The sequence below is a fragment of the Hermetia illucens genome, chromosome 3 (assembly GCF_905115235.1).
Source record: "Hermetia illucens chromosome 3, iHerIll2.2.curated.20191125, whole genome shotgun sequence".
Taxonomy (NCBI): domain Eukaryota; kingdom Metazoa; phylum Arthropoda; class Insecta; order Diptera; family Stratiomyidae; genus Hermetia; species Hermetia illucens.
This window is the reverse complement of record NC_051851.1, coordinates 172,594,249-172,622,054: the sequence shown is the minus strand read 5'-3', so window position 1 is coordinate 172,622,054 and position 27,806 is coordinate 172,594,249. Positions and strand designations below refer to the sequence as shown.

Below are 27,806 nucleotides of genomic sequence, written 5' to 3'. Positions count from 1 at the left end.
AGCGGCTCTGGGCAAGAAAAGACGATAGAAGTTTCACATGCCCTGAAACCGTCTCAGATGCTTTTCGGTTTTGGGGGACGAGAAATTTGAAATGGCTTATACCTTGTGTGGATCTGGGTGAATTCAATCAGGGGTAATAGAGTGATCGGTGGATTTCACCTGCTTTCTTAGAAACTCGCACTTATCAATGGTAAGAACAAGTTCGGCCTCTAGGGGACGTTGAAAAATGCACTCGAGATGGTCCAACTACTCAGACTCTGAGGAAAAAGCGACTAAAACATCATCCATGTAAACGAAGCATAAGGTTAAGTTTCGCAGAACAAAGTGGATGAACCTCTGAAAAGTTTGCGGTGCATTGCGCAAGCCGAAAGTTATCTTAGTGCACTCGAAGAATCCGAAAGGTGTGCAAATAGCCGCTTTCGGAATATCTTCATTGGTTACAGGGATTTGATGGTTCGCCTTGGCTATATCCAAGGTCGAGAAAATACGACAGTTAGTCAACTAATACGGGAAATTATGGATGAGTGGAATAGGATATCGACTAGGAACTGTCTGGGCATTCAGACGCCTGTAATCTCCGCAGGCTCCATTCACCATTTGACTTAGGGACCATATGGAGTGAAGATGACCAACGGCTGTTAGGAATACCCTGTTTCATGAGCTCAGAAAACTCTTTCTTGACAATAGCAAGCTTCTGGAGTGCTAAAGGACGCACCTTGGAGAAGATAGCGGAGCTAGTAGTGTTGATTTGGTGCTGAACATCATGCTTAACCGACTTAGAGAAACTACATTCGGTAGTTATGTTGGTGAATTTTTAAAGAAGTGCTCGAATACGTGGGGGGGGCAACCTCTTTGAAAATTAAGAAGAGGGTGTCATTGTTATCATTAGGTTGAAATCTTCCTCAACAACTTCAAAGTTGTTGCGGGGTCTCTTCAAAGTTTTGCTTATTTGATGGCTGTCTGAAAATTGCCCAATGTGTCAATGTGCGGATCTGCATCGATGGACGGTACTTGTTCTAAATAATCAATCAAAATTATGCCCTTCTAGTCTCAGAAGACAATTGACGTTACTTGTCTCGAAAAACGTCTGAACCGCATTTTTGGCACTGACTAGATCAGGATTTCATATTAGGGATGCGCTAGCCGACCCAAGTTCCATCACTAGCCACTACTTGAGAAGGTTCATTTCTTCATGAAGTAAGCCTGTCAGCAGTACCTAGTATTCGTTTGTGAAGATTGTCGAAACTCAGGTCTCGAATGCGCAGAGTTTTTGTCGATGCTTTTTCTGTTATCGGATGCCTAGAGTTCTAATCTATCGTTGGTGGTATGCTAACTATGCATACGTACACATGGATGCCATTCTCGCCTGAATACGGCACCGCATGTCAGCCATATTTACGCACCAACGCTGTTTGCTCGCACGAAATGTGCTTCGGCTTTTTCCTGGTTCTTCGGAGAAGCCTACACTTTCTCTCGAGTTTCTAGAGTGACCCATTAAACGGCTACTCTGTGATAGTGTGTTCGATTGCATGGTATAGCCAGCAATGGAACGGTGGCCGCCTTTTGTTAAATTGTGATCTGCTCACTGCCACTTTTGCTTTCTGAGATGAAGTTCTTTATCAGGTCAGAGTACTTGGTTAACATTGTTCAGACATATGTTGCTGAAAGTTTCGAACTTTTGAGTAACAGTGGCGGTCACTCCATGTACTGCTCTCATAAAGCAGTGCAAAGAGAAAAATGTTCAACCCCCATTAATGCAAATAGGAAGACTGGGCTGACCATTCAGAACTGGTTTTATTGGTGTTTATCTTTAGGAGGAGTCTTTTTGCCTCCTTTTCCCAATCCAAAATTATTTGGCCAAAGTCTATGGTTCGGTGTGAGAGCAGATATCATCAGGCTAGTCAAGATGCTTAATGAAAGATGGGATAGTTATTTGAGATCTCGATACAGCATGTGGCATTTTAGGCCATCATGTCACCCTGACAACAGCTTAAGATGACGTCAAGGACCCCAACTACCTTTGAGTGCATTTTTTTATTCAGAGTTTCTGGTACTTACTTACTTGCAAGGTCCTAAAATTGTCACCCGACAGAGCGCCAGTGAATCGCCTCTAAGAGGACCTTCTCTTCAAATCCTTAAATTACTTAAAGCGGGGCTAAGATCATAAAGGGGAATAAAGTACACTTTTGTCTGATCAGAACCCAACAATTGCCAAGCCAAATGAATATTCAGCTTTCCCCTTCATATTTTCACTCTATGAAACTCAACTCGATTCAACCCATAAATTTTTCACTCAATTAAAGATACAAATTAATTCAGTAAAAATGTATCTAGATAACATGATGATTGTAACAAGTTATGAAGTTATCACATAGAAATCTTGAAGCTCACATTGATACGTTCAGTCGTCAAGAGCCATTAAGAGAGGGAGACCTTTGGAGTCTATCGTAAACGAAAGTGTAAAGCCATTCATAGTTTTTTAAAATTAACATAGAATGGGAGTGTATGGGTGGGTTATGTGGTAAAGTATGTACACGTTGGACGATTAAGATGTAACGTTTTGCGCGATGTGATTTGTGTTACAGTTCGCTGATGATGGTAAAAGAAGAAAGTATCTTGTAAAAAGATAGAAAAAACGGCATTCGTAGAGGTACATTGCCTTCAGCTAATGCGTTCGTTTTAATGGTTTATTCGACCTTGTAATAGAGGCTAATGCTCTGCGAATGGATAGGAATCTACTGGTGATATCTTGATAAGTAGATATTGCCTATGACTGGTGTAATTTACATTTTTCTGGTACTGTGCTCTTCTGGTAACCTCAGGTAGGTCCCACAAAGATAAAAGGTAACTCCAGAAAATTCATGCATACGCGCTATAGGTTACCGTTTATTGAAATGAACTTCAACTCCTTCCAGGACTTCGCGAGACGCTAGCACTCCTCCTCTACTGTTCTGCGCCAAGTGATCTTGAGGCGACCCACTAATTATTCTCAATAAACGAGGAGATAATGTAAAAGGGAGCTAATAAGTTAATTCTTTGGGCAAAAAATGTCTGCTTAGTTACTGATACTTCAGCATACAGGGTCTGGAAGGTGTGCCAAGAGAGCATTAGAGTAAAATGAAAAAAAAATATATATATGGCCGTCATAAGTCCCTGCTGCCGCAACATCACCGTCGATTCCTATGCAATACACACCGCGATTTTCCGAGAAGCTTGTACGCATTCTTTACTGCTCTATGCCGCGTAGTGCTAGGATGACCCAATCACTGACCATCCCTGCGTTCCATTGCTTTGTTATTCTTTCAGGTCAGGATGCCCCCAAAAAGAGTAAAGCATTCTACTAGACAGTCAAAGTCAGAAGAGGCACATAATATGGAGCCTGATATTTTGGAAGCACGATTGATGACATCAAAGCAGAGAAGGTATTAGTGGTCACTCCGAGGAGCCTGATTAGCACTGTGGTCTGCTGTTTTGATTTCACAAACTCCAAAGACCATGACTGCTGTGATATGAGCAAGAGGGCAGAGTCCAGTCGGGTCAGATATTCAGAGCCAGTCCGTAGTATTCACGTAGGAAAGATCTCTCTGAAGTTCTCAAAGAATGGGTTACCTAATATCCGTAGCCTGACTCTAGCTAGAGCTGGGCAATCGCGAAGGAAGTATCTCAGGGTTTCTCCTTTTTCTCTGCAGCTTCGGCAATAGGAATTGTATTGTGTATCCCCTTTAAGTCAGCGCCCGGTGTAGACTGTATATTTGCACGTGTTTGCCAAAAAAAGGTCTCGCCTTCGTTGAGTTGCTGCAGTTGGTGAATCTTCGTCATCTGAGGTCCATGGTGTGAGTAAATTAACAGTCGCCAGCGGAACATAGAGTGTGCAAATCGAAGGACTGCCAAGAATAGAACCCCGCCTGGTCAATCTTTCATCCCACTCACTCCCCTCTATGTTCCTATGATCGTGAACCCAGAGGAGGGTGAACTCGAAGCCTGTTGTCCGGATTGTTCAGCGCGTTCCTGCACTGCCCCACTATCCTATAGGATATCGCCAGAGGAGTGTAAGCTATGTTACGCTTGGGGTTCGGATCATGCTTCAGTAATTGACAGGCTTCCAGTATTGCCATTAAACCAGTGTTTATTAAAGCGAAACTTATCATCGAAAGTTCCATCGAAGCCTTAGGTGGAACTCAGGTATGGTAAACGATGACCGCTAAGGAGTAGGAAAACCGAGTTAGAGAGGATTGAAAGGAATAGTATATTAAGTGGTCTTTTGCTGATGTTTAGTAGATCACTAGTGAATGAGGATGTATGAGCGCGACTGGAGAAACAATCTATTTAGAGCTAGAAGTCATCGGGAAGGTCGCTGATGAAGAATAAAAATGGTAGGAGATTACCCTGTGGTACACCAGAAGAAGGGGAAATGGAATGGAATACGGAACCATCAAAAGAAAGACATCAGGAAGTTAGAGACGCAGTATGCGAGTCATGAAATGTGTGATAGGGGAATCACAAGTAAATTAAGTTTGGGCAGCGATATCGTTTGATTAACATAGTCAAGGACATGAGAGAAATTCGTATAGATGGCGTGCACTTCTTCTGGAGAATTTAGATACTTTTCCACGAAGTTGATGAAGCCTGGTAAGCGGGTAGCAGTGAACTGATGTTATACAAAGTCGTGCTACTTTTTAGCTAATGTGGTCAAAGTGAGGCATCAATCGGCCGTTGGCATACTTCTCATGGATTTTAAAATAGGAGGAGAGGAGCAAAAGAGGCCGATAATTCTTAATGAGAGTATGATCGACACTTTTGTGTGTAGGGATAATGAGAGTGCTTTTCACAGACTAGGAAAATGACAACCTTCGCGACTTTTGTTAATAAATATGCAGAGAAGGAGAAAAATGCATTGGTTTTTAGCAAAAACATGCACAGAAAGGTCATTGGGAATGGATAGTCGTGAGGAGAGGGGGTAATAAAGGGGGTATCCTTCTGGTTTCGGAGTTTTCTAAGGTGACCCGGAATAGAAATTTCAGTGAAAAAGAAGGATAATAGGAGGGTCCGCATAATTTTTACCCCGGACCCGGTTTTTCTCATAATTTTCACTTCAGGTACGAATTTTCTTTTTTCAAAACTTTTGTCAAGGGTATTGATTAACGAAAGGGTAAGGGGAGAGGGTACTGTTGAAAATGCGGAAATGGCCAGGCGAGAAGAAAAAAAAGGGGGGCAGGTCTTATTCATCGAGGGGAAGTAGCTATGTAATTCGCACGATAATTGAGGCGCGTCAGCAGAGAAGCCTGCAGACTTAATGAAAGGGAGAGGTCTACCCGGGATTGCGGGCGTTGATTACATATAAACACTTGTGTATGTTGGCCTCGACACTAGCTAGATACTTCTTCCTGGAGTTAGCTATCAATGACTGGAGACCGCAGACTTTTAAGAGGGCGAAATCAGCGTGGTTACCAAAGGGCTTATATTTTTCTCCAACTGTGAGGTTCAGGTGGACCTTTTTATGGATCTCGGTGGTGAACCAAAATGGGAAGAAGCGTAGGATTTTGGGCGAAAAAGGGACGTAACAAGGCAGGAGGTTAGGTAGAATAGTAAAAAAGGAGTTGTGAATTTCGTTACATTTTAGGGGATCGAGGCCGAAATTCTAGTTGGTAGTCGTCAGAGCTAAAATCGGATTTTCGAGAATGTCCTTTCGAAAGTTAAATTTATGATAGCAAATTTGCGCATAACATGGAAATTGTAATGAGTGGCTTGTGCATTGATAATGAGCATCTGTAGCGAAGTAAGGAGGGGAATCAAGAATTCGGCAAAACGACGCACAGAAAAGTTAGAGAGAATAGCATAAAAAGTGTATTTGAAGCAGGAGCTCTATGCCTCCTCTACGTGTCATTGGGAATACGTAAGCTTTTCGGTCAAAAATCCCGTCCGAAGAGGCGGCGTTTTTCTGGTAAGCCAGGTAGAAAATTTCTCGAAAGGTGCGTTCCGGATCCTCACTGGAGGTGCAACTTTAGCAGGTGGACTTGTTAAACACCACAGCCATCTCGAGTCCAACTCCACCATTGAGTGCATACGAAGCATGTCTGGATCAGTGCTCAACCCCGAGGCATGCGTTTGCTAAAGATTTCCCCTAAGCCGGTACAATCATCCGTTCAATTCCTTTAGGGATCTGTTGGATTTGGAACGCATTTCAAGCTTCAATAGCTTATGCCGTTCCCCAGTAAACCGGTGAACCGTCTTTCAGTAACTGGAGGTCATTGTAGCATGCTTGGATATCGCACATATGTTGGTGGTAACACACTGCGATACCCAAGACTTGTCAAAACTCACCTTTCTCCCTGGAACCCTCATATATCCCTCATTTAAATCGCGCTGTTGGTCCAGCATGTTCGTACCAATGCTTCATTTGTGTTCACAGGACTAAATGAACCCAATATGTAAAGCCCTTTGGCCATTTTGGCGTTGACTCAGCAGATATGGTTGCTGCCCCTGTGCTTCTTGCCCACCTTGGAGCACCAATGGATTTGAAGAAGTTTAAGTAACAGCGGCACAGCCGTTCATGAAGGTGCATTAAGGAAGAGATTATTGGGTAGGGGTGCAGAAGGAAGATAGGGGATTTCTGATAATCTATCAAAGAATTCCTCGCAGAGGCGCGTTGGGTGGAAGACTGAGGGGAAATACAGGCGGTATGAGAAAGAGGTGAAGAAAAAATTGATTGGGCATGAAAGGGAGACTTAACAGCGATTGAAAAGCCTCTGTCAGTTGCTTTACCCAAAGCTGCGTGGTCTTTGTCATAGCGAAAGACAGAGTAGCGGCTCAGTTCCCAACATTTTATCATCCAGCCAGGTTTCGGAAATGCAAAAGCCAGGGTACACATTTTAATCAAAGATCAGGAGTCTGTAATATATTGAGGTCTTCTTTAGCATATAAGAATTAAATGATTCTGAAATTTAGATATGCTGGGCCGAAGGAAAGCAATCTCGAAACTTGTCGTCGTATACGATATATCAATCGTGGCGGGTTTTTTTTAACTTTACATACGGATGAAAATAGCACTTACTAATTCGACACACAAATTGCAGGACCTTGAGTCGAAATCTCCGAGGAGAATTTGACGGAAAGTATACAAGTTAGGTCCTCTTGTCTTGTTTGCGTCAAAAACAAAATATAGGACTCTATAATATTTAAATTGTCTCCTCTAAATATTGGTCAACTGAGTGTTGGTTTTCTCCTCACTTCTCTCAGCCGATATTTGTTTCATTTTAGATGTGGTATAGGTCGCGAGTCGCTGACGCAGTTTGCCTTCAGGTGTCTATCGGCATTCATTCTTAGATTGTCATCATTTATCAATTACCTAATCTCCGAACTGCATATCCAGTTGACTATAAAGCAAGCAATAGCATAATATGAATGAGGAGGCTGAGGATTAACAGGCCTATGAGGCGAAAGGCGGGGAAGTCTTTTAGAATTATTCTTTCTTTTAAAAAAACTGTGCCAAAGCTAAGCAGAGTTGGGAGGAGCAGGAATTAGAGATGAGTAGAATCCGAAAAATGTTATGATGTAACAAGTAAAGAGATTGAGGGTAACTTCCTTTTCATGTGACATTAGAGCAGGCCGAGAAAAGAAGACAAAGGTGCAAACAATATTTACCCCAAGACTTCATATTTCCTGACAATATCATGTCACTCTTTTTCAACCCCTGTTGCACTTGACATATCTCTATTATATTGCCTGCAAACAAGATCCTGTTTCCTGTTTTTTATGATAACAGATTGCGATGGCTATTCTGCTAATAGGAAAATCTGAGATACCAAGTGCACAGTGTATCTGTATCTAACCAATTTGATGAAAATATGATAAGACACTTGATATAATTTATAATGGCGTAGAGATAGCGAAAACGGTCTGTTCGCTATCAATCATTGTGCTCAGCACTATCACATTGAATTCCATTTGGTCACAGGCAACGCGACATGATATGTCCAATACGAATGTGTTGATATTATTGCGGAAACTCACAATATTTTTCCACATTTTGCTTATGGATGAAGTGAAATGGAATGAAATGGCTTCTTATCACCCCGGAATTCTCCACTGTCGTGGGTGCAACGCATGGTGACTAGCGTAATATTTTCGGTTGGGTCGGGTGTTCGCCTAGTGAATAACAACTTTATGACTAATCTGCACTCCATTTGGTTGCTCACTGGAAGATACTCTGTACTCCGCAGAGGCACATACAAGAACCTACCCTCGGTTGCCACGGGACATGCTGATGGAGTTGCGTGGCTCCGGAATGTAAGGAAAGCCTAATCAAATATTCCTCATGTATCTTGGTATGTTCGAGGAATACTCCCCTTAAGTGGATGGATATGAGCCATCCATAATGTAGTTATGTTATCTTTCCGGTTTTAAAGAATGGTGAGTTGCTTTCTTTACGATGGGAGATTTAACCCTAGAATGTTATTGCTTCCAAGCTGGTGGGTTATACCGTTTATGTAGGGGATATGCGACAGATACCTAGCCTTTGAGCGAATGGGGCTCAGACAATGATGGTTTATTTCGAAGCGAAAAGTGGAGTTTTCAGTTTGAAGATGGACCTTTATAGAGTCTAAAGCATCCCATCATTCTCCAAAGTTCATTGAGAATGGCTTTACTGGGTCCAAAAATAGTTCCCCTATTTGGCAGCCCACCACTGGCTCAATTGTTGATGACTAACGATTACAGCCCCAAATCACTGACTCTATTATATTTTGTTCAAAGAAGTAGTAAATCAAATAATGATATTACTTGGCTCCCCTGTAAAACAATAATTTTCATAATTGCGCCAATGTACTACTGAGGCAGGGATATAACACAATTTATTCAAAGTTGATAGCGATTAACTCTCAACTTTGCTTCGAACCACTAAGCTACGATGGGGAATGAAGAGATAACTTTCCTCTCCCCAAATTTGTCATTCATTATGCTACGTTTCCCACTAATTATCCTTGATAAGATATATCCCTAATTAGAGGAACAGGGAAGAATAATTAGTGGTATGTTTCATGTTGTTACAAAATATCATACATTAGATCCTGATACCGTGTACTGCACAATTTTCCAAGGAGAATGCCTGGGGGGTGAGAGAAGCTTGGGGTAACCTTAAGTACTGAACATCTCATTAAAAGTACGCTATTTATACAATGTATGTCATGTGCTTTGCCAGCTAAGTAAGAAGTGAGATTGACCACAGGTATTCCTCCTTCCACAAAATCCGCACTCACCTCTCCTCCTTTCCGGGACTTTTCATAAAAATACTTTAGAGCGTTTTAGTTTAGTTTAGTGAGGGCAGGCAGAGAGTGCGCTTCGTCGAGGAAAACCTTACTGAAATGTCTTCGTTTGAGATCTGAAGAGGCCGGGCAGCTGCAGATGGACTCCAGGGCCGTTCCTTTCTCCTCTTTACATTGGCTGCATATAGCCAAACCCACCACTCCAATTTTTTCCATATAGAAGTTTAAGGAATACTGTCAAAGCCCTACTAAGGTTTTCATGCCTCGGGTTCTTCACAAGGATTTTCGCCTCCCGGTAAGAGTTTAATTTCTCCCACTAGGTCACGTGAATCCTTGCAATTTAACCCTTCCGATTAGGCTTGACAGTGGAGCTGGTTCTAGCCCTACCATTCTGGATCCAGACCCTTGCCAAGCCAATTTGTCAACTTCCTCACTACCAGCGTTTTTTTTAGTGCCCTGCCACACACATTGGGAATGCTTCGTTTAGTCGGCCAAGTTTCAGCAGTAACTGCTGGCAACATCACGTGAATTGCTTGATAAGCTGTTGCTGTTTAGTGCTATAACGCTGCCCGACTGTCGGAACAGATTCGACACCGCCATTTTTGTGGTAAAATTCTTCCGCTGCCAATGAAATGGCATAAATCTCTGCCTGGAATATGCCGTAACTTTTCCGAGGGGTCAGGCCAGTTCCATAATAGGATTACCCGAGAACATTCCTGCGCCCGATTCCTTTTCCGTGACCGAGCCGTCGGTGAAGATGATCAAGTCTGTAATCCCAACAGACTGGTGGTCATTTATTGATCATTCTTCTCTTTTGGTGGTTACGACAGGGTGTGTTTTCAAAATCGAATCTGGAAACTATATGTTCGCCCCCCTCCCCCCCCCCCCCCCATCGGATGTTTATCAAGAAATTTCCAGATGAACGCATGACCGTATGATTGGTCGCCTTTTGTGCCAATGCTATCGAGTCTACATACGTCGTTACTTTCTATGTGTGCTGAAAGTCCCCAAGGACTAGAGCAATCTGCAAAATTTCTGACATTGTTCCTGGATATGGTGCTTTCACGTTAGCTTGGAGAATCAGATTCTAAATACTTAACTGCTTCTACTAGCTGGAATTCTGCCCCTGCTAAGGTGTGTAGTTGCAGTTGCTCCACTTGACGTTCCTAGTGAACATAACTAGTCCAGTCTTCCTAGCGTTCACCGTTGTGGAGAAACCAACTGTGGATTACATGCAGAGTTGCATTTAAGGCATTACTATGTGTATGTATATTGCGGGTGCAGATCTTGGGAATCCGTTTTTTCAACCTCAGTACTCATCATCATCATCAACGGCGTAAAAACTGGTATCCGGTCTAGGCCTGCCTTAATAAGGAACTCCAGACATCCCGGTTTTGCGTCGAGGTCCACCAATTCAATATCCTTAAAAGCTGTCTAGCGTCCTGACCTACGCCATCGCTTCATCTTAGGCAGGATCTGCCTCGTCTTCTTTTTCTACCTTTTTCTATTGCCCTTATAGCCTTTCCGGGCTGGATCATCCTCATCCATACGGATTAAGTGACCCGCCCACCGTAACCTGTTGAGCCGGATTGTGTCCACAACCACTACAGTCCACTACAGTTTCGAGATCCACCGATTAATCTATTATCTGTCTTTGTTGTTTGTACACGGAGGTAGAAAATCTTAGGAAGATGCGTCCGACCTAGCTCCGTCGCACAAACGTCGGAGCCACAGCGGGCGCATGTAGGATTTACACCCACCAAAAACCAACCCCGATCTCTCCAGCCCCGCACCATGGGACCACCATTTAGGTAATATTTCAGGGAGTAGGTTTGCCCTTAGGCACTCGTCCGACTCCTCCTTGTGGCTTTCCTACTTCTTTGCTCTTTCAGAAAATCCTTCTGTATTTGCAGTCAGATTCGTCGGTCCTTAGCATCTTCGCAACTAAGTTCTCCGGATTCACACTCCTGCCTAATACTTGGTTTAGGTTCTTCCTCTCTATTGCGAATCTTCGGCAGTGAAACATCACATGCGATACCACTGCATCTAGAACAATTCGGAAAATCATCCAACCCAAAGCGGTGCAGATACTGCCGTTGCTACAACCCTGACTTGTGAGGAACTGGATAATATGACTCTAGCTAGAGCTGGGCAAACGCAGAGAAAGTGCTTGAGGGTTTCCCGTTCTTCTCCGCAGCTTCGGCAATGCGAATTGTAGGGTATGCCGACCCTGGCTGCATGGTCCCCTACGGACCAGTGCTCCATGCAGACCACCATAATCCTGAATGCATTTGTACGCGTCTGGCACAACGCTTTCCATAGTTAACCCATTTGCGTTGCCAGAGATCATGCAATTTTGACTTTAAAGCATTTCTACGCTCTGTGTGCTCCTCTATACCTGCCCGCATGCTTGCCATCGCGAATATTGCCTCATATTATGTGGTTCTAAAAGCACTACAAACCCTCAAAACCATCAGCTGGTAAAGCGAGTTTATCTGCTTTCGTTTCTGAGAGTTTGCAAGTGCCTCTGTCCCCACAGGTGACGAGTAAAACAGGATGGAACGCATCGGCTAAAAGCAACCCCCGACAGCGTTTCCCTGTCAGCAGCAGCCACCAGAAATCAGTGCGCTTTTGCCAGGTTTACTACCATGCTAATGGCGTACACCGTACCTGTAGTTGCTGGCTTTGACGATGGATAGGAGTCTGTTGTTGATAACTCTCTCCATCATCTTCCCTATTGTATCCAGCAGGCAAATAGGACGATATGATGTTGGGTTTGGAGGTCGCTTGTCAAGTTTGGGAAGCAACACCAACTTTTGTTTTTTCCATTGCACGCCTCGAAGGTGTTGGTGAAAAGGTCGGGCCTAGTCTTCACTCCCATTTTCAAAACTCGGTTGGAGATGCCATCCAAATCTGGGGCCTTATTGCCCCCGATCCTACCACATATTTCTCGCCGCTCCTTCACAGTTACTGTTATTGTGCCCTTTTTTAGCAGGATAACCGGTTTACCTTTCTCTATTTTCGTGATGAGGGAACAGAATGGTAACAATCAGTTTCAGGAGGCGCGGACAGGTCATCTGGGGTGAGCCATTTCATTATTCCCCTGTAGGCCTCGCCCCAAGAGTTTATGTCGCAGTTGTTTGAAGCAGTTCTTTTTGCTCCTCCGAATGATTTCTTTTAGGCGGCCACGCAATTATCTCTGTGTCTTCTCTCGACCGTGGCCACCGGGTTTTCCGCTGATCCTCTGGCATAGCTTTCCAGGCAAGGGGGGCAATCGCCTGCTGGGCATAGTAGCGTTGCATGCTTCCGTTACCCATCGGGTACTTTGGGTGGCTTTTTCTTAAGCGATACCATTCAGGGATATGTCGCGTTTGACCGGCGCGGAAAACGTGCGCTCCTCAAAAGCTTTCGCTTTCCAGCCGAACATACCACCTGCCATTCTCCGAGAACTCTTTTTCGAGCTCAATCTGCCCTTGATTTCCCTGCAGATTGCCTAGTGGGCCCTTGGAGTATAGTCCTCGCTAATATGCCAAGCGACTCTACTGGCTAAATCGGCACTTAAGAATGCCAGATTTCGAGGAGAACACGTCTCCTCACATTCGTTGTCCGGCTGCCCCATTCAAAAGCCCACGCATTAAAATCGCCTGTTATTATGGTCGGCCAATGTCCCCTTGCATTCAAACTAGAGCGGTAAGCATCTGCTGATACTCAGCAAGTGTAGCGCTGGGTGGAGCATAGCAGCTGTAGATATGGAGGCCTTTCACCTTCTCTCTGATGAAGCCCTCCTCCGGGTGCTCTATTATTTCTCGAAGGCTTGTTCTCCATAAGCCCATAGCGCTGTTGGACCCGTTTGATCTTTGACCCAAATGCTACGACCGCGGTTTCAATATGGCGATGTTTTTTTCGCAGATGGTTTACGAGAGTAGATCCTGCGCCGCCTCGCAGTGGTTGAGGTAGATTTGTATCAACGTCATCTGCGACTTGTGTTAAGGGCTCTCCTGTATTCCGGGCATCTACTGCTGCCTGCAATATGTCGATTGTCCACCCTCTCCTTCCCTTTGCACAGTAGGCAATTTGGGTCTGTTCCCCAGTCCTTGCTGATGTGTTCCTCCATTCCGCATTCCGGCATGGCTCGACCTGTCATCGGCACTGGAACATGCTTTCGTGATGTGACCGAAGCCAAGGGATCTAAATCACCACTTCAGCGATACCTGCTTTCTAAGGCAACACATAACCTAGCCTATTTTTACTCTCTGAGTGTTGCCTCCACTAATAGACTAAGGATGGCGATTTGTATACCACCGTAGGCTTTTCGTAGCATCTTTACCACTGACTCTTGAATTCCAGTGAGGGCGAACTCTTTTTTCAAAGCCTGATGAACCATATCCCTCGTGGTGACCTCATCTATATCCTTGCAGACTATAGAGATCTCCAGTCTACTAGCCCTGATTTCACTCTCTTGAGAATGTCACCGTATGGCTCTTCGCCGCGCTTGGAGATGAATATAGCCTCGTTCGTATCCTTTTCCTATCTCTCTTTTTCGAGGAGCATCGCCATTCTCCAGACTTCCAAATCCTCTTTAAGGGGTTCACACCCTCTCTTCGGAATTGTGGCTTCACCATCAGCTTGAGCAGTCCTTCTTACTTGGTCGACTTTTCTATGAGTTGAGCCCTGTTTTCTCTGAGGGGATTGGCTGCTAGTTTACTCGTTTAACCGTTTGCGATGCCTCTTCCCGGTTTATCCGCTCCCAAGGTTTTTGTGGGCGTTACCTGTGTTGCCTGGCATACTTTTTCCCCCGATGCCTTTACTCCTCTTTCATCCTGGGCCAATTTTTTTCGCTCTTGAGCTTTCGCTGCTTTTGCAGTTCGTTTGTTAGCATTTCGCCTGAGTCCTTGCTGCTTGCCTTGTATGGCTCATGTTCTTTTTTAATAACATAGTAGCTGGTACTATGGTTGACAATATTCCCCAAAGGGAGCATCGTGCGCTTACCACACCTTGCGCGTTGTCGTTGTCGGTTCGACGAAATGTACTTCAGTTCTCTTTAGGTCTCCCCGAGGAATTAACACTCCTCACCTACAGTTCTGTGCTCTGCGCTTCTGGGGCGATCTTCTCGTTGGCCACTCTGGTATATTGGATTTTATTGTATGATGTATTCAGCAACGGAGTTGTCGCCCTTTTTTAGAATGTGACCTATCTATTGCAAGTTCACTTTCTAAGGAACATTCATTTTTCAAACTTGACCAAATTGTGCCTTATGTTATCCCTTACAGCAATGCCAAATTATAAACTTCTAGGATGATCTTAAGGGGTGTTGTTCACATATATGGGAGCAATTTTGCAGAATCTTCAGGGGCTGCAATGATGAGCAATTTAACTTCCCCCTCCCCCTACCCCGCTTGCATATTGCAGGGATTAGACATTTCACACGCTAGTATGACAAAACGCAACGATACCAGTCTGCACTGGGTGGATGGCTGTGCATTCATACTGGTGGATGCAAGATATACCTAAATCTCTACCGAACTAAGGAGTACCCAGCCCGCAACTTCACTCTTGAGGCCCGAGGGTCTCCTATTTTCTTAGACAAAATTACCAGCCCCATGAAACTCCCACTAGGGGGCCACCCCAAATAACGCAGGAATTTTCTTGAGGCATATGAACTCTGGAGACCATCCCGTTTTCCGTGGCACCAGGTAACCTCTAGTGAGGTTTCGTGGCCGAAGCGAATTTAGATGAGTCCCTGTGTAGACTTGGTTCTGATCGCCCTAATTAGGCTTCAAAGTGTCAAAGTCAAAGTGAGTATAGCGTTTCCCGGTGCCATAACGTGGAGGTTTTCCTCGGCCACTTGGTTTTGATTCTGCCCACAGCGTTTCTGCCTCGTCTGTCTCTTCACCACCTTCACCCACCCTACCTTAGATTTTATGGGGTTAAAAATTGAGGTGGAATGCTTTTTTCATTTCTTCTGCAGCTGCTTCATGATAGTGAAGTGAACGTGGAGGCGATCATTAAGGTCTCTCATCCAACTATCGTGAAGTAGTGTTTGTGGGCGCTTCTGTTTTCCTGACCAGCGCAATAAAGAATTTTCTTTTGTCGCGGCGTACTACGGTGAACTTTCCGCGATTTCTTCCGGTATCAGAGCTCATGCGCGGCCCGCCCGCTACTACTCGTAACGATCAATCGGGCCTTGAAACCCCCCCAATTGTAATCGTGGCCGAGTGCTCAACAATGTCCCCAAGCGGACTATCTAAGACATTTGCTTTGGTCTATCCTAGACATTAGGTTTTCTTATCCGATGTGAAGTAGGGGACGTAACACTTGAACGGCAAGCGGACATCAAGCGATGATGTTGTTCCAGGCTGAAGTTAGAGTTTCTCCTTTTTTCGCATATCCAAAAGAGAACTCCTTAATTTACTACTGCTCCCGATGTGGTCGATCTGATAAGTCATTCGACGAAACTCAACTGGTTTTATGACAGATCCTATGCTCGTACAATGTGCCGCAAATAGTGAGTTGGTGGAAATTTGCGAAGGTCACAAACCTCTCATCACTGTCATCACGGTCCCCAAGTATCAGAGTCCCCCTTATTTCGTTTATCAGAGCCCACCTTGAAATTCAGATCAAACATCACGATTCCAATGTCACCTTTGGAGCTCTCCTTGATTACATTGAGCTGATTATATAGAGCCTCCTTCTCTGCATTGGGCGTCTCCGTATCCACATAAAACTGCACTATTGAAAGGTTCCTCATTCTGGACCGGAATCTCGAAGTTAATATTCTGTCTGATACCAGTTCCCAGGCGCGTAAAAGCCCGTCGAGTGGATGCAGTGAGCATCTTTTATCAGAGTACAATAGCCCAGTGTCAAGAGGGAAGAGAGCACTCCCTCTCTAGAGTCCCATCACTTTCCCTCGTTTAGCCTCAGAATGTCCAGCCTATATTGTTGAAACTCTCGTCGAAGTTGGAGCAAGTGGGCATTTTTGGGAGCCCCAATATTGTTGAAAAGCATTTGTCCATTCGAGAATTCAATTATAAACTGTTGTCAAAAGCAAAAGGTCGAAGTTAAAAGATCAGTTCGATTCGGAGGTGTGGCAGCCGCTTCGCAAGGATAAGGCAAGGACAGTTGCAGGTTACTAGTCTCCAAAGATTCTATCCCCTGTTTAGTAGTTTTTCTGGAAGTACTTCACCCGAATGATTACATACTTCTCCGTTTCCTATTTTTTCACGAATATCTTGAATGCAATTCTAGCCATGAGTGCTGAAATTTTAAACGAATTGATATGCGAGGTTCGTTGTGGGGAGTAATTTTCAAAAATTGTCCTGTGTCAGCCTAAAATGAGCTCCATTGGATTACCACATTGTGACCAGTAACATCATTGCTTTTACTGGAATATCTAGGGTTAAATATCAGCTATTTATGTTGCTTGTCATCATCAACCATATATCACTCGGTGTCGATATAATTCAACAATTTTATAAAGAATCCTCTCACCAACTGCCTCCGGTGCGGTGGAATCATAAAACACATCCTCATGCCCATGTACATGGCTCATTTAGGTAATGGAATATTAAGTGCTCATACTCGCACCGTTCATTCAGGAAGCGGGTCAGGGTGGAAGGAAGCGTGCCGATTGCTCACTAGCTGGCCCAGCCATCTAGCCCGGCTTGGAAAATTTAAAATTCTTGAAGGCGTCTCCATAGGAATACCAACAACCTTCCAGAATACCAAGTAGGAGGATGACAATGGGCTTAAGTCGTTGCTTTCAGTATGGAAACTACGAGTGGATATTGAAAATGAAAACGAAGTGTTGAGACTCCCAACGCCCAACTGGCGACTACATTTTCTTTTATTTTCAATGGGGGTAGTCACGAATATTTTCGTTGAGGCCATTCAAGGCACATGTCGGAGAGTGAGCGTGGATATGGCGTGTACTTTCGATTTTAATTCGGACGAGCACATAGACTTGGCAAAATAGCGATTTGACGTCATATCCTTTCTTCCTCAGTCATCGCCGGAGGAAATCAGGAGGGAGTTCAGGGGGGCTGGTGATAGTCGAATTTGAAGGTGTTTATAGAAGTTTGTAGTTCACTTTGCGCTAAATTTTCCAATTTCCGATGACCTAATTTTGAATGTTATGCGGCAGTTGTACTGTGGATATGCCGATTCCAGACGGGATATCGAATTCCAGTGAAACTTTAAACACAAATGGAATTATGAAAGTGAGAAAATTTCTGGAGGCGATTTCAGTCACTTCACTTTGAATTTGCGCTTCAGGCACTGGTAAAACTAGAACAAGAATAGAATGGGGAACATTGCGAGCCTAAATTCTAGAAAGTAGGAATCCTTTGGTTTGCTTTTAGTAGGGCATGGTCAGTTAATAATCTTTTCGTCATAAGAAGCATGTGCCAGTTTGTAAAAGCGAATCAAACTCTCAATTAATAAAACCATATCTTCTCTATTTGTGCTTATGTCCTACCTGATATCCGTAGTGACCGTCGATATTGGTTTCGTTAGAAGGACCACCTGGGTTCACCATGACCAACCACAAAGAAGACATAATTCAACAACTAGAAAGGGAAATGCGAAAATTGATTCTTCTTCGTTTGAAACCAGAGAGCAGAATAAGGGTATAGTGGTAAACGCGCTATAGGCACAGTTTGAGCCACCTGCCTCTGCATCAAATCACAGTTTTATCTCATCTGTCCTTTCGTCCCGAAGATGAAAAAAATTGAAAATTCACCAAGTTAATTGAAGGTAGAGATTGTCACTCAAAACACAGGTGCGGAAGGATTCTCCTCAAAAGCATGGACTGTCATACCAAGAAACAGGAAGGGAAACTCTATCTGGTGAGACACGAATGAAATTTAGGAACACTAGAGTATGGCATGGCATGACATGGGCATTTGACTGATTTATTGATGTATCTCCATCTGATTCATCAAAATGAAGTTGGAAGGTGGAATAGAGTATCTTTCACAGGTTCATTGTCATCAAACCTACCGATCGTTGTGTCCCACGTTGGGCGCCATTTGTGGTAAGCGTCGATATTGGGGTGATCAGAATAATCATCTGGGTCGACCAAGGTCAATCAGGAAGGGAAAGGGAAAGTTATCTCAGAAATCTAAAATGAAATTGTCAAAGGTGACTTTGCAGGCCCTCTGTCCTAGTGGTTGATCATAGTCAACTCCGGTGCTTATCTTGACTACCCCATTATTGGCGCTCACCATGGATCTCCGTCGTTTTGGTCTCCAGCTGAAAATGGTTCTCGAGGCAAGCTGAAATGACGTAATTTGGGATATCAAATACACCATTACTAAAATAAAAATTTGCTGACCGAATCAGAAGCCGACTTTCGAAAAAGTAAGTTCCCAGAGGAAGTCCGCTTAGTGGTATGTGGAGTTTGCTTAATAATTAGAAGGGCTTTAGCTACAGAACCAATTTTTGTTCCTTTCCATTAGATAAGACAGATTACTTCCACTTTACACAGCCCAAGTCGGGCATAGGATCTACGCAGCTTGAGAGTTCTGTTCGAAAATGCACTGAATCTAGGGTGGTTTTTGTCTTTTCTATGCGCACGGTTTTCCGAAGATTTTTCTGCAGTGAAAATGGCTACATGAAAATTATCATGTCGAATCGACGAATAGGTCCTATTCTTTGCTTGCTAAAGGCAAAGAGCCTTTATTACTGTCTGTGCGGTTACCTTAAGGATTCTATGTCTATTTGTCTTGCAATTTCGCATGGGTTTTCGGGAGTGTGCAGTTATTTCATAGGTCCCTTTTTGCCAGGCTATTGGTCCTGCTGGTTCAAATATACATATACACATTAAGCTGAGTGCTTTGCGTTTCCTATTACTGTCTTTTTCAAGTGATAAGAAGTACAGGATCTATCAAGTATCTTCTTCAGATCACCGCAGCTGTACAGTTATTCGAAAGATCAGCGCGGGCAAACAATAGGGAGGTTTTTTAGCGGGGGGAGTAAGGTAGGTTTTTTAATGCGTTTACGCACAGAGTGTTGGACTAAACTAAACTAAATACCTCCGTGTCATCAGACAACTAGCTTGGAACCGTTTGGTCCAGTATTTCTGACTAGCCCTCCCACTCACATCACTTTGGGAGCCTTCATCAACGGGAGGGGAGAGGAGGAAGGAAGTTATTATTTCACGGAATCATCCATCTGGTTCCTCTACTAGTCGAGCTCTATCTTTTTCGCAATAAGAAGAGCTCGAACATAATGACTCCATCTATCAGCGCTCGTCACTTCTGTGACGATGCGGTCTGGAGAGAGCTCCCCTGTGTCTGCATAAAACTGCTGGCAAAAGCCGTCCCACCTTCTACAAGAGAAAATGGTGTCTTCGGTGTCATCCGTCGCCCCTTGCAGAGCACACAATTAGGAGATCGCGTCGTATCGTGTGTAGGTAACACTGAAATCCCCCATGTCTACTTACAAGTTGGGTAAAGAAGTTCTCAATCTCGCCAGCCACCGATTTAAGTTGTCGATGAGCCGCGCAGTCCGTCTACCTCTTGGTTCATTTTGCCGTAAGGGTGCGTTGACTGTCTTCATGGGCATCCACCTCTCTTAAGTTTTCGTCCATATGCCTGTAGATAGCTTTACTCTCGTTAGCGAGAAGGACAACGGGGATCACTTCTGCGACCACCATCACGTCACTCGCAAAGCTGTCCGTCTATGTATTTGAGCAAGGCACTTACGATGCACTTCCTTGTCAAGAGCATCAGCCCATACCCCCGCGCCATAGAGCAGAATGGACTGCATTGCTGCCATTAGAAGATGTCTTCTAGTAGATATAGGGGCCCAACATTCGCCATTAGGAGAGTCAAGGCCGAGACTCCAGCTGCTTTCATTTGCTCGTGGAAGCACATCTTCCAGTCGAGTATTAAATCGAGGTAGTTAACAGCTGGTCTTGGCTTTATAATCAATTCGCCGATCGATATGGGACGCACGGTCGGGATTCTCTTTCTGGTCGTGACTACTTCTGTCTTTTTCCAGCGTAAGGTTGAAATAATGAGCAGTCATCCATTCGCTTACGCGTCGCATCAATATGCCAAGTCTGCTAGGATGGATCCCTGTAATACTCCTGACGTAATCTCCATCCACCTCTGGCCCTCTAGCGCCCCATAGAGTAGGGAGTGGTCGTTCAGATAATCCCTCAATATCCGCAAGAGATAGCTTGGTACGTTAAATGAGTTTCCTAATGTGCCCAACTTATCTGTCCATCTTATGGAAATGAAGGCATTTCTGACATCAAGCGAGGAGTACTATCCGTTGAGAACGGCAGCTGTGTGCCTTGGCTCGATAAACCGCATCCACGACCACCATAACAGTATCCACCGTGGGTCTCCCTTCTCTGAACGCAAACTGCCTTGGAGGTAAATCCCTGGCAGCGTGGATCGCTTCAGTGAGTCTACCTCTGATGAATTTTTCGAGCACTTTTCCGGCCGTGTCGAGCATATACAGCGGTCGATATGCGGAAGGCTGCTCCGGGTTTCCTTTGCCCTTGCTGATCAGCGCGTGTCTCGCTACATTCCAGCGATAAGGAAAAATGGCCTACTAAGGGCAAGCGTTGAAAGCCCCGAGTAGCAAGTCTGGTCTTTTGTGGAACACTGGTTTGTAAGGGGAAAGATTAAGGACCTGTCGCCTTCTTGTTTTTCATAGTGAGAATCGCTTCTTCGAGCTCTCTTATTGTGAGAAGGGGCAATCCTCGATGCTTTCCGTGCTATTGACATCAACCCGTACGGGACGTCTAGGAAATACTATACTATGCAGAGCTTCCACAGAGCTCCGATTTTCCGGGTGACAAGCGGGCGTGTAAACGTTGTGCCAAACGGCAGAGGTCTTGACACTCCTTCGGTAGGTTGTCAATTTCGGCCGATGTTGCGACATTCCACACGTAGGTAGAGCGCCGAGTTGGTGCACGCCGGAAAGCAACGTCAACCACTTCGAACGCGAATCCGAGAAGTCTTCTAGGACTTGCCCCCCGTCCACTGGTAGTTCTAGAGATTCCGACGCAAAAGTGATGTCAGGGATGTTGTTCCCCTCTGGAGTCTGGCTGAAGCATGCGACGTTCAAGTGCCCTCGCATTAAAATCACCGCCTACCAGGATTCACCCCTCCGTGCCTGAAACGGCATCCTGTAGAGCATCAAGCCCGGGCCGAAAGCCCGGCATCATTTCATTCGCCGTCAGATAAACGCTAAAAAACGTTATCTCTAAACAAAGAAGCTAGGCAATCCCATTCCCTCGGTGCTGGGCAAGAACACGTAGTTGGACGTCGTCCCGAACCCAAATGGCAGCGGTACCCGATTAGTTGAGATGCCATCAAGCCGGGTTCTCTTTACCTCTGTAGCGAACTGCGCAAGCAGCTGGTGAGCGGTTGGTTTTTGGTGGATGTTAATTTGTAGGATACGGATCATGCTAATCGCGCCCTAGCGCTTTCTACTGCCGCACTAAAGATAGGACACCGTCCCGAACTCGGAGTGTCTGCGACCCTCTCACTAGGCGCCCCACGATCCCTGTAGAGACCGCAACTTTCGCTTTCAATGCCGGTCTTTCGCTTGATGACCTACCTGATCGCATCTGTGGCATTCTGTCCATTTGTCGGCCCCCTTGCGCATTCGTACCCTGCATACGACCCATCCAATTTTCCCTGCTGCTAAGGGGTTTCCTGGAATATTGCTCCAGGACTTCCACTACAGCGAGTTTTTGGCTTCGAGCATTTACAGGGGTGATACTTATCCGGAGGTAACCAACCTCTGAACATTCACGCTTTATGGCCTCCTCCACTCCAATCTTTTCTGTGAGGTAGTCAAGAATTAGGATTTTGGAAAGTGCATAGGCTCTATATTAGAAACGAGAGCTTTCTCCCACAGTAACGTCTTCACCGCTTCGCAGAATGTACTCTTACTAGTCGTTGTTCGGCCCAGTTCGATGAGGACTCCGCTACCTTTCGTTTTCCGTGTGGAAGACATTTCAGTGTCCAGATAGCTGAGTGGTTAGAGCACAAGGCTATCATACGGAAGGTCGCGGTTCAAATCTCACTAGTGGCAGTGGGATTTGTATCGTGTTTTGAGGTCGAATGAATGTGTACCTGTATCAAATCAGGGTTATAATCTCGGACGAGCGCAATGCTGACCACATTGCCTCCTACAGTATACTATAATGTATCGTTTCGGTCTTGAATGAAGTGCTCTAACAAACTTCAAGGCCCTGATCCAATATGGATTGTTGCGCCAACGATTATTGTTGTTATTAAGATACTTCTGCTCCTTTGTCTTCGGGTTTCATCCTATAGCGGATTTCACTAAGGACCACTGCAAATGTTTTGCCGTCCGTCGGCTTAATGAGCAAAATCAACGGTCTAGTCCTTCTTCGTTTTCTCGTCTTCTCTGTTACTGGCTTTTGGTTTGTAGTCCCCTTGTCTTTGGACAGACGAGTCTCTGGCGGGATAGCCAGTTGTTTTCTTTTATCCTTTTTTGTCTTCTTTTTGTGGGCCCTGGAAACTACTTCGGTAAAGTCTCCTTCAGGCACGTCGTCCTCTTTCCGCTTTTTCCCCAGTTCGCTTTGTAGTGTGCTATCTGCGGTCCGTTTGACGCAAGCAGCGTTCTCAGTGGGGAGTGCGGCTGTTTTTGCTCACCAATCGTCTTCTACTGCTCCCCACGTTCGCGTATAGAAGGAGATGCGATTCAATAGTTCCTCCACTTCTATCAGTCCGTTTTTGACACCTTTGCTGAGGTTCCTCAAGAGGAACGTTACCAAACGCATAAGTTTCACCACTGCAGCGCATTTCCTGATGAGCCTTTCCTCTTCCGCTCTAGCTAGGATGGTCGAATGCACTTGCACTCGGTATTGGAGTTGCCATCTCCATCGGGTGCCTCGGTGTCACATCGGCTATGTCAGCCCTCGCTGCCTCTTTCGCTGATCGCTGTGGAGAACGACGTATTTTTGTGCTGCGCCCAAACGCATTCAGCTCTTCATCCTTCCCTGTTATTTCGTTGGTTTTTTTTTTTTTAATTTATGTGAAAACTTACCAGAGCATCGTGTGCAAGGGAGCGGACCCCAATAATCAGGAACGGGTTTACCCTCGGGGACAAAAATATCCAAAAATGCGCATTGTGAAGCCCCTTTTCCATCAGCTTAACTCACCAGACTACGAATGCATAGACGAGCATCGGCCTAATGATGGCAATTACTATATAAAGCCTGATTACCCGTGTTCAGCTGATTCATCAAATGTCAAACAAAAAAAGGAGTTGCCAGATGAATTTATAGTGATAATGCTTCAAAGTCGAGTAAACAGTGTTGAAAAATAATGAAAATATTTTATCATCGATTATATATTTCGTACTAAAAACGTTTGAAACTAAAACTGATTTATCTTTCTTTCTCCTTTTTCATTACAGGTTGATGTAATTTTCTCCCAATGTAAACATATATTCATCCTCGATACTATTTGTATAAGAAAATATAAAAAAAAAACAAAAAAGAATAATAATTAAACAATAAATAAAGAAGAAGAAAACAAAGAAAAACCAACAAACTAAACAGGATAACAAAAGTAATATAACAATGAAGAAGAATGAATTGAAATAATGATCAAATATAATTCATATTTTACCATTGTAATGTAATTTAATGATTATTATCAGCAAAATAATAAAGGATTTTTCTTCCTCATCTATGATTTCCATTTGATTTTCATTTTTAGACTGGCAGGCATTTAGTAAAATTGCGTTTTTAAGGTTTTGTTTTAAAACATAGTGGAATTGTGAGTGGATGTTCGAGAGAAATCAAGTGATATTTTAGGAATGGTATAATTTTGTGGATTTAGGTTACAATTAATTTGAATAGATGATTTGCTGCCCTTTTCACTTGGAACTATATAAGAATGGTGTATAGTTCAGGAAAATGGAAAATTGTAGTAAGATTGGGATAATAAATGATTAGACAGGCTTAATATGCGGAGGTTTAGAGAATATATATAATTTTTCTTTCGGTTATATAACCTTTGAAGGGGATAATCGGGGGAAATGTGAGAAAATGGTTTCTTTTTTATGAATTATGGAAAATTTTTATTCAACATTTTGTGTTTTATCCACAATTGTGGGATTTTGTTTCGGGAAATCTGCTCATATTCCACTTTATATTTTTATTTAATAAAATTCCTTCGAGTGAATGATTAAGTAATTCAAATAAAAATTTCTAGTAATTATCTATTGAAAATGTTTAAATCAAATTAAAACTAGCTATATTCAAATCTAAGCTAAGTGTGCTTGCCCATCCAACAAATTATCATCTACATCTTCCCTTAAAAATCATTCATTACTAATATAAACACAAGAGATGAAAGTCTAAGCTATTTCGTAATAATTAACAAACAGACAACTCACCAAACTACTAGAAAACAGAAAAAGAAACAGAAATTTTAGAACATCAGAATTGGATAAAGATAGTCCAAAGAGATAAATTTTAAAACAAAGAATTGCATGTTTAGTTGCCAACCATTCATGATCACCACACAATATAAATAACAGCATTATCACACAACCATATATGGAGAAAAGTAAAAAGCGATAATAATTATAATAAAAAATAACTTTGATACTGACTAAATATTTAAATAAAAAAAAGATGGATAAGAAAAATATTTGAAGCTAATTTTTTTTTGATAAGATGAAGAAGCAAAAAAGAATGAAATAGAAAGATAAGAACAATTGCAACAGCAGAATGGTGGCCAAGGCAAATTCTAGGACATTTAAGGCGTGAAATATAATTGAAGCATTATCCTTGCGATTGTCCTGTTTTAATGTTAATTAGTCAACTTTACATTGTCCTTCTTTCCTAGTCTTTCTCTTTTTCCTGTTTTGATGATTTTCAAAGTAAACCTAAACTAATATCAACAAATAGCTGAATTTTGGTCCCGTGAATTTAAAAATCCAAATTGCTTTCTATATTGTAACTTAAAGTTTAAAAGTAGATTTAAAGCTGAAGAGTAAAAAAAAATAAATGAGGAAAAAAAAACAGTTTTCATAGTTGGTGTTCGTTGTTTTTTATACACAATGATAATGAAACAAGAGAAAATTAAAAAAAAAAACGAATAAAAAATAATAAAATTATAAATTAGGTTAAAACAAACAAAACCAATATCCGTAAAAAATTTATGGGAAATTTGTAGTCAAATTTCCGCATGATTTTCTTTTTTGTAGTCCTTTCTCCTTGGAAGGACGCACTAAGGATGTAAAACGAGAAGACCGCCATTGCATAATTTCAATAGTTTGCTGGGACTGAATAAGATTCTTTTATTTTGCTTGGATAGAACTAAAAGTATCTTTTTTTTTTGCGCATGATATTGTTGATGTATATGTCAGTCAATATTTTGAGGTGATTATTAAAATACAGAAAGAGACAGAGAATTATCACGAATTCAGTGAAGGCGATAATTTGTGAAATGGTCTTGATGAAGTGAGATAAAATTATATAAAGATACATCATAAAATTATTAAGTATTGTAATAAAGTTATTGGTTTTGTATGGATTTACTTTGATTTTGTTTACTTTTTTTTAAAATAAATAACTTTTTTGAACAAAGAGATATTCTTGGTTTTCATTGATGTGTAAGGAATTTATCTTGGAATTTGATATTGTTCTGAGGCTCTAGCTAGACCCGTATCAGATATTTACCACCCCAAGCAAGGTTTGTATGGTTTTGAAATTTAAAGAACTTTTTCTTGAAGATACATCTTAGGTCTTTTTAGTACAAGCAAGATTAGTGAAGGAGCTCACTCAGCAACAAAAATGTTTTTTTGAATTTGGAATTTCAGGAGGTCATTTTTAGAATTGATAGTATACTTATTTTCATATGCACACAGAAACCATTGGCGATAACGTCAAGGGTCGGAAGCCCAATATGAGGTAACTTTCAGATCCACAGCATACAAGAGGGCAAAAAAGGAACTCCGTCTCGAAATCAACAGGAAGAAAGCACGCTACTGGTATGAGCTAGTCAGTGACATTAATAGAGACCTGTGAGGTCTCAAGTATAAGTTTGTTACCAAAAAATTCGGCATTCATCTACCATCCTTGTCCATGACGGACAAAAAAGCACCAGAACTGGATGGTATTCCCAACGAAGTGCCGAAACTTGCATTCAAGTATAACTTCGACTACTTAAAGATTGCAAGACTCGTGCTGATAAACAAAGACAAAAGAGCCAGCAAAGCGTCGTCAGCTCACCTTTCTCTCAGCATGTTGGACACATCTGGGAAACTGGAAGAGAAGCTCATCAAGCCAAGACTACTGACGCAATACATGCTGCAGGAGGCTCCTCATCAAAACACAGTCACCACAGTGAATGAGAGGTTCTCCTTGTGACGTTAGCTGTAAGAAATTCTCTGGAAGACCCAGAAAGAACAGACTCTAGGTCACATCGCGGGCACCTCAGGGATCTATCTTTGGTCGGGACCCTTTGAAACGTCTCATAAAATACTTTCTATGACTTCAGATGCCTGATGAATCACATCTGGTCGGATACCCGAGTATATTGCGGCACTGGTTGCCGCGGGTACTGTCTAACAACCCATCCCAACCCATTGGGAATAATGATGCGGTGAGTCAGTAGATGGATCACTGAGCATGGATTCTCCTCGGCTCTGGAGAAAATCTATTCAGGCAACTTCGAAGGTCCTTATCGAATAGGAGTAGTTTAATGATGTTCCTAAGTATGGATTGGCGCCGTCAGTAAGGAAATGTACCGCAAGCGCCTAACGCAAGTACAACGGCGAAAGGTTTTCTGAGTTTCACCCACCTATTATATCGGGTCCTGCAGTAGTTTCGAAAATAAAGCCCAGTTAGAATCGCTAGTCCTGAGCGGGTAGATTCAGACACGAATCCAGTGCAAGTGCAGTTAACCGCCCTGGCTAGAGCCGAAAAGAAAAGGCTCATCAGGAGTTGTGAACTGTATGCGGTCGGCAACGTTCCTCCAGAGAAACGTCAGCAAAGGGGCCGAAAACCAGTTGATGGAACTGGAAGAACTATTGGATCGCGAATGTGGAGAGCAGTGGAAGACAATAGGAAAACAGAAACAGCCGCACTCCCCGCTGAGAACGCTGCTTGCACCAAGCGGACTGCAGATAGCCCACTTCAAAGCGAACTGAAGAAAAAGCGGAAAGAGGACGACGTGCCTGAAGGAGACTTTATCAAAGCATTTCCCAGGGCCCAAAAAAGAAGGCGGATAAACGGAAAAAAACTGACTATCCCGCCTGAGATCCGTCTGTTTAAAGATAAGGAGGCTACAAACCAAAACCAGTAGCGGAAAAGACGAGGAAACGAAGAAAGACTAGACCGTCAGCTCTGCTCATTAATCCGATGGAAGTCCTTAGTGAAATTCGTTACAGGATGAAATCCGAAGACAACGGAGCAGAGGTGTCTCCCATACGGAAAATGAAAGGTGGCGGAGTTCTCGTCGAACTGAAGACGAAGCAAGAGTACCCTTCGCGATTGGCTGTTCGGAGGCCAAGAAGAATGGGTGGCAGGACTTGCTA

At 43.3% G+C, this 27,806-nt stretch overlaps 1 protein-coding gene across 1 annotated transcript in view; it reads left to right on the top strand.

The window, feature by feature from the left end:
* The window catches only part of LOC119653215 (profilin), a 114,301-nt gene extending 90,513 nt beyond the window's left edge, over positions 1-23,788 (top strand). The window contains exon 4 of the mRNA XM_038057787.1: positions 23,670-23,788. The gene's annotated coding sequence lies outside the window, so the exon portion shown is untranslated. The remainder of the gene's footprint in view (positions 1-23,669) is intronic.
* Positions 23,789-27,806: the final 4,018 nt, after the last annotated feature.